At 39.7% G+C, this 8,035-nt stretch overlaps 1 pseudogene; it reads right to left on the minus strand.

Moving 5' to 3' along the window:
• Nucleotides 1-504: 504 nt before the first annotated feature.
• LOC116275310 lies at nt 505-3,387 on the minus strand (annotated as a pseudogene).
• Nucleotides 3,388-8,035: the final 4,648 nt, after the last annotated feature.

An 8,035-nucleotide genomic window follows, 5' to 3' on the forward strand; every position in this document is an offset into this window, starting at 1 on the left:
CCAACCCAAATGCCCATCAATGATAGACTGGATAAAGAAAATGTGGTATATATACACCATGGAATACTATGCAGCCATAAAAAGGAATGAGATTATGTCCTTTGTAGGGACATGGATGAAACTGGAAGCCATCATCCTTAGCAAACTAACAGAGGAACCGAACACCAAATACCTCGTGTTCTCACTCATAAGTGGAAGTTGAACAATGAGAAAACATGGGCATAGGGAGGGGAACAACACACACCAAGGCCTGTTGGGGGGTGGGAGGTGAGAGGAGGGAACTTAGAGGATGGGCCAGTAGGTGCAGCAAACCACCATGGCACACATAAACCTATGTAACAAGCCTGTATGCTCTGCATATGTATCTCATTTTTTTAGAAGAAATTATGAAAAGAAAGAAAGAAAACAAGCTTAAATAAGATAAAAATACAAACTTAAAAAAAAGTTTAAAATAAAATCCAAAAATCAGATTTTTTCAGTAAACAAAGTTTCTTCATGTTATTACACTGTAGGAGCTTTGTATATATTTTAGCAAATTTACAGTATTTTATGGGAAATATTTTGACTTTGGTCATCAAAACCTGTGTGAAAATTGTAGGTTATTCAAATCACATGCTCATTTAATGTTACCTTAGAGTGTTTTCCAACATGAGGATTTGATCCAATGTCCATAATTTCAAAGGATGTAAATCTGGTAACCATAAAATGGTAAGCCAGCACAGCCAAGTATAGAAACCATGTGCAGTGAAGCAAGTATGTTTCCATTTGGTCTCTGTATTCTTTACTCTGGAGAAACCCTAGTCCTCTCAAACAAATCTTGTTTTACTTACATCTGGTTTAAATAGCTAGTATGTAGAGCAAACTACCACATATGGTAACAAGATCATATCATCTAAGAGGCATTTGATATTGATATTAAAGTATTTTTAATTGAAACAAATTAGTCACAACCCCCAATTTAAACAACACCTCTTCTGGGTGAAAAGTATCACAAATGTTTAAAAGAAATTATTTATACAAAACTCTTCTTAGAAGAAAGAAAAAGAAAATAAGTGTTCTATCTTTTCTCTGATGAACAGCACTTGTTTTATAAACCTGAACAGTAACGGGTTTTAGTTTTAGTTTGTACTGCAAGAATGATCATAAATGGCAATTCTAAAAGCCTGGTTTGTCAAAAATATAGCTAGAAAACATCACACACTTCTAAAAAGTGATATATAATTATTTAGTAATGAATAAGGCAATCTTTTTTGTGGCAAGGAGGGGGGAATTAAACCTTATTTATTTTTAAAACCAAACAACTAAGAAAATATATCACAGCCTGAAAACAGCAAATGGACAGGCTGTATTATCATTTCAAGTAATAAGCTGGTGAAAATACAATGAGGTTGGTATCAAAATAATAAGGTGCCATGCCAGGGCAGGAACAATGCAAGTTGCAAAAGCCCCGGGCAAAAATGGTATTTGATAATGGGGGCTGCCTCTCCTTTGCTCTAAGGGACTCAGCTCATCCTAGCCCAAATTGTTCACTTTTTCTCCCTTGAACTTCCTGTTGCCGGGGTCTCAATCGGGCTCTGTTAATTCAGGGAGCTAAGGAAACAATGCTAGGTTTAGGCTTCAATTCCACTCTGTTTTTATAAAAACCAGGTTTTTCCAAATCCAGTACTTCATAACTCTCTTATAAGCAAGTAGCCAATTGCTCCTCTTTTACTATTCATTACTAGATACTAATATATATCACAATCAAAACCCCTTTCTTCTTCAAGGGGAAAGTGTTACTGCAACATTGTCCTGTCATTTTGCTACACACAGCCTCAAGGCCCATCAGCCAGTTAAGAGGGAAGCTCTGCTTCTCATAATTAGTGTGTGGTCGCCTCTCATGTTTTTGCACGGTATCCAGGTTGAAAGATGCAGCATGTAATAATTTTAAGAAATGTACATCTACATCTTGACCAGAAATGGGGATCCACAGGGATCTTCAAAGTTCTTATCCAAACTACTCTCCCTCCCAAATCCACATTTTAAAATCAACTTGCATCAACTTGTATACCCTTGTGTCAATTACACAAAATCAAGAAAACAAAGACCCGGAAATTTTTTTCTCCCTTCTAAGTTATTGACCTCATGGATTTTGTTTCACAGCCTATAGAAAATGGTGTGATGACACTTCTGGTAAACAGGATATTTGGCAACAAAGAGAAAATCTCTCTCCTCAAACTCCATCAAGTCTAACCTGCCAGCCTGTTGGTAGTAAGAAGAGTCTGGTAGCTTGGAGGGCTCTGGCTTGTTACAGGTGAGATCCTTACTGCCAGGACAAGCACTAGCCACAGGAACATAAGCTCTAAACTTTCTGTAATGTCTCTGATGCAATTTAGCATCACTTTTTCCCATTTCACTTTTTAGGGCTGAAACATGAAAGAACCAGTGTCCAGAGGCAAGCGACATATGCCTTACACTTGTTGCCATCCTTAATTTCTTCATAAACTTTGCTTAAAAGACTAAAATTCCCAATTCCTTATTAAAAAATATATTTTTGCCCTCATTCCTGATAGCCACTGGCAAGGACTTTTATTACCCAATGGATAAGAGAGCCTCCTTCTTCTTGGTCATGGTTGGGATGAGGTGCACGTGGTCATCTATACACTTGGTCACACGACAGTACAGCTGCCCTTTCACCTGAAGCTCCTTACTCCCGGCATCTATTGAATCTTTGGTTTTGTCATTGCAATGTATGGTGCACCAGGCCTGGCAGTCCTGGAACTTCTCAAACTTACTGGTGACCAAGGCCTGGACTTGAGCCAGAGGCACATGACTGTGCTGGATGTACTGGTGCACCTGCTGCATGGATGCCTGGCTGTCCTCACAACAGCTGGTGCTGCATGGGAACATGAGACTCTGCATCTTCTGGATGTTTTCTCTCTCTAGGCTCTTTACCATGGAGTCCACCGTCTCCTGCACCCGCAGCTGCTGCAACTCCGCCATGATGATCCTGTGCTGCCCCAGACCGTGCCGGTGCCCACCAATAAGGCAATCTTAACTAGCTAAATTTAAATAGGATGTCTATGGCAGATTACAAATATAAAAATGTTTAAAGTCAGATATATTAAAAATTTGTGAAAATCATTGCCAATTATAGGGCAAGGCAAATGTATCCAAACAAATGAGTTAATGTATGTAAAACATTTAGAACAATCCTGAACTGTTGTATATATCATTATCATTATTATTTTTACACTATATTTTCCATGTTGAAATCCTTTGACTTCAGTCCTTTTGTTATGTACAAAAGTGGTTCGCACCAGGCACGGTGGCTCATGCCTGCAATCACAGCACTTTGGGAGGCCGAGGTGGGTAGATCACCTGAGATCAGGAGTTTGAGACCAGCCTGGCCAACATGGGGAAACCCTGTCTCTATTAAAAATACAAAAATTAGCTGGGCATGGTGGCACATGCCTATAATCCCACCTACTTGGGAGACTAAGATAGAATTCCTTGAACCCAGGAGGCGGAGGTTACAGTGAGCCAAGATCATGCCGCTGTACTCCAGCCTGGGCAACAAAGGAAGACTCCATCTCAAAAAAAAAAAAAAAAAGAAAGAAAAGAAAAGAAAAAGAAACAACAAAAAAAAGTGGTTCCAGGTGCACTGCCAAATATCATAAGTTTGCAGAAGTTCAACTGAAGAGATTAAAAGATTCCACATAATTCCCAAATAAATAAAAAATAGCCACAATGCAATTATTTCTTATGGTGTCTAGAAAAGCATTCACTGTTACCTGTTCACTTGTCACTGCCTGTTAAAATATCTACTCAGTGCCAGGAGGGGTGGCTTACGCCTGTAATCCCAGCAATTTGGGAGGCCGAGGTGGGCAGATCACGAGGTCAGGAGATTGATACCATCCTGGCTAACACAGTGAAATCCCGTCTCTACTAAAAATACAAAAAAATAGCTGGGCGTGGTGGCGGGCACCTGTAGTCCCAGTTACTCAGGAGGCTGAGGCAGAAGAATGGCGTGAACCGGGGTGGCAGAGCTTGCAGTGAGCTGAGATCAGGCCACTGCACTACTCCAGCCTGGGCGACAGAGCCAGACACCATCTCAAAAAAAAAAAAAAGTATCTACTCAGGCCAGGCAAGGTAGCTCATGCCTGTAATCCCAACACTTTGGGAGGCCGAGGTGGGCGATTCATAAGGTCAGGAGCTCGAGACCAGCCTGGCCAACATAGTGAAACCCTGTCTCTACTAAAAATACAAAAATTAGCCAGGTGTGGTGGCAGGCGCCTGTAATCCCAGCTACTAGGGAGGCTGAGGCAGGAGATTACTTGAACCCGGGAGGCGGAGGTTGCAGTAAGCCAAGATCATGCCACTGGATTCAAGCCTGGGTGACAGAGAGAGACTCCATCTGAAAAAAAAAAAAAAAAAAATTGTCTACACAGATCTGCTCATTTCTCTGACCAGGAAGGCAATATTTTGTACACTCCAGTGTACATGCAGTCTCTCATTGCCAGTACTTGACGATATAGTTATTAGTCCTCTTCCCTCTTGCTCAGTGCCAGCTTATCCTCAGTACTCTTTTACATGAGTCTCTCAGTTCATCACTTCACTCCACAGCATTTACAGGATGGGTGAGAATAGAGATAAACTTCTCTCACTTGACGAACATCTGTGAAGAGATCCAATATGCCACAGGACATTAACTCGAAAACATTGTGTCCAACAAGCTCTTTTGCAACCAATTTATTGAATGAACCGAAAAATATAAGTAGGATATTTTAAAAATTTTATACATATCTGTCCTCAAACCTCTTTTGTTGTATTTTCCTTCCCCTACCCCTTGGCCATATCTTAGATTCCATAGCTTTCTGATTACTTTCAGGCATTGGAACAGTCTCCTTTTCCATCTTCTTTCCAGTTTAATACACATCAAAGCATTCAGTTCTCACTCAATTTTAAGCTTCCACTTCCCAGTCTCACTCAGAACTGACTCTCAGTTTCATAGTAATTGGAAGCAAGAGCATATCATGATATTTTACTATGTTTCCACCTTTCTCTTCCAACTTCATTCCTGACTCACTACACTGCCTCTAGCTCCCCCTAGATGTGGGTTGGGAAGAGGGATGCATGTTAAATTGGAAAAGTCTGTTTAAAATTAGTGGCATCATTTGTATTTTCTCCTGGTTGTTGGAAATCCTCTGTCACGGAAGATGTCCAAACATGGGCTCTCTCACACAAGGGATGTTTTGGTGGATTCTCTGGAGACGCTGTTCCGTAGGAGTGTTCAACATTACATCATTTAACAGTGAGCAACATTTTTTCTGGATGCCTTCAAGTGGCTTATCCACAATCCCCATTTCTAATGGCACCCCACAGAACCTTCATTTGCTGGGTCAACTTGCCTCACTGGACATCCTCTCTAAAGGGCTCTATTTTGCTTCCTTCCACAGTGCCTTCTCTTGCTCCAGTAACTGTACCTGTCCCTCCTACTAATGGATTTATTTGCTACCACTGCAGCTTTCTCTCCTTACTTGTTCTTTAGCAGTTACTCCAGGTAGCTTTTCATAATTGAGCCTCTTCTAGGTAAAACTTAAACACATTCCTTGTGCACATTGAAGCCAGGGTAAACAGATCAGCATCACCCAAGCTCACTTCCACAGCTCAGCCAACAACCACCAGGGACAATACGGCAGTCTCCCTTCATTATAAGAAGACATCCTCCACCACTTAGCTGAGTTAGGAGAAAACAGCTTCCTCTCGAGTAAGCCAACAATCTTTTTCAAAGAATCTTCCTCCTACTTCTCCAAATTTATTATCTCATGTCACATTGGCTAAAGATCATAAGATCATGTCCACTCTTTAGCAAGTCCTTTGGAAATGTCTCTGGTCTTCAGAACAAGAGAGCACTTAAAATATAATGTTCCCAGCTTCGAAGCCTCCACTGACATTCTGGGACAGGAGGGTCATATTTAACATTAATACTCTAGAATTAAGGAAAAATAAACATAATTTTGTGGGTTCACTTTCCCTAGTAATTAGTTTAGACTTTATTAGGAATATACCTATAGCAATTAGATATATATCAATAGCTTCAGAAGTCAAGGTAAGATATTTTCCTGCTAATAGGAGAAACAGAGAAGAAAACTTTCAAAACAAACCTGGATCCTTAGTGGCTCAATTATGTTGGATAGTTTCCTGAGCATTATTTCTCTGTCCTTTCAATGCATATGGTAGTTTTAAAATATATCTGCAAACTCCTTTATATTATACTCCTCACTTCAAGAAGTGGAGTTTAATTCCCCTCTTCTGAAATGTGGGCTGGATTTATAACAATAAACTTCAAACCAATAGACTGTGGCAGAACTGATGGAATATGATGAGGCATAAAAGTCATTGAGGGTTCTTGCTCTTTCTCTTAGACCCCTTGCTTTGAAAAAAGTCAGTTGCTATGCTTTCAGGACACTCAACCACCCTATAAAGAGGCCCATGTGACAATGAACTGAGGACTCTTGTAAAGAACCATGTGAGTGAAACATCTTAGAAGTGAGTCTTATAGCCCCTGTCAAACCTTCAGATAACTATAGCCTCAGCCAATAACTTGACTGCAGACTCCTGACAAACTCTACACCAGAACCTCAGCTAACCTCTCTCCAATCCCTGACTCACAGAAATTGTGATTTAATAAATGCTTGTTATTTTAAGTCACTAAGTTTAAGGGTAACTTTTTATATAGCAGCAGATAACTAATACAATATGGCATTTTACATACTGAAATAAATTTAAAATCCCATATATTCTTTCCTGAATTCTATATGCCATGTACACCCAAAATATACCAATAACCAAATGCATGCCTTGACTCAAAGTCAGGTGCTGTGATAACTTCTCTTTATAACAGTCTAATCATTCAGCTGAGCATGATTACTAATCCACAGATGGATCAGCTGATAACCTCCCCAACTCTTGATGAAATGACTTGTTCTGTCAGGAGTTATTGAGAAGGACATACACACATTAACATAATGTGAATCTGCTTATTAAGGATCATACTTAGATTCATGGTCACCTGGGCCAATAGTAAGTAATGAAGAGAAGACTCTATTGTGCAAAATTATTCGTCTGTCACTAACATTTTAAACTCAAATATTATAACATGTCTATTTTTTAGATTAATTCGGTGTTAAAATTCATGTAACTTCAGTAGAGACAGTTCTTTATGTTGCTTGAGGTAAATTATTCTTTTGAATATGAATAAAAAGAGTGAGATTAGGATGTAGGCCACCAAGAAGAAAAAAGGGAAATTAATTCAAAAGCTGAGAGTGTTAAGGAAAAGTTCACTGGCTTTCCAGACACACTGTGGATGGCCTTGCGCCCTCTTAAGCTCTGTGAATTAGAGATCATCAGCTCCCAGAAGGCAGAGAATAAGTTGTGTATCTGTTATGAATACCACCTAACACAATCCAGTCGGTGGAATACTAAACCACAACAAAATCATTAGCACCAGATAAAGTCAGATGTCTATCCTAATAAGCAGCTGTTAGACTTGGAACTGTCAGGAATATCGCATGCAATTTCCTGGATGTTTTCATTAGAGTCACCTAGAAACCACACCAATAACAAATAGCAAGACAAAAATTTACTCAAGGAACACAACCAGACTCCTGGAGTGTTGCCAGTTCCAAAACAAAGCCTGCTGCCACTCAGCTGAGCTGTATTCTATATATGTGACAGAGACTGGACAGTTGAATCTCACAGCAATCTGAGATGAAAAACCAAAGGGATGTAACCACAAACAGGACAGTTGGAAGAAATAGGACCACTGTGATTAGCTGAGTCAAAGGACATCCACTCCCTATTGGAAAGTAAAAAGCAAAGGATAAGCTATTCTGGGGATCAGAAATCAGAGATATCTCAGAGTGTAGCTTTGGCTATACACAGAGAAGAGAAACTGTGACCTTGTGAATACAATCTCCTTCAATGTAGAGAAGTCTAACCAAAGTCTAGTGAGAATCTTGTTATATACATACACAAGTATGTGATAAACCAC

The sequence above is a fragment of the Papio anubis genome, chromosome 6 (genome assembly GCF_008728515.1).
Source record: "Papio anubis isolate 15944 chromosome 6, Panubis1.0, whole genome shotgun sequence".
NCBI classification, from domain to species: Eukaryota; Metazoa; Chordata; class Mammalia; order Primates; family Cercopithecidae; genus Papio; species Papio anubis.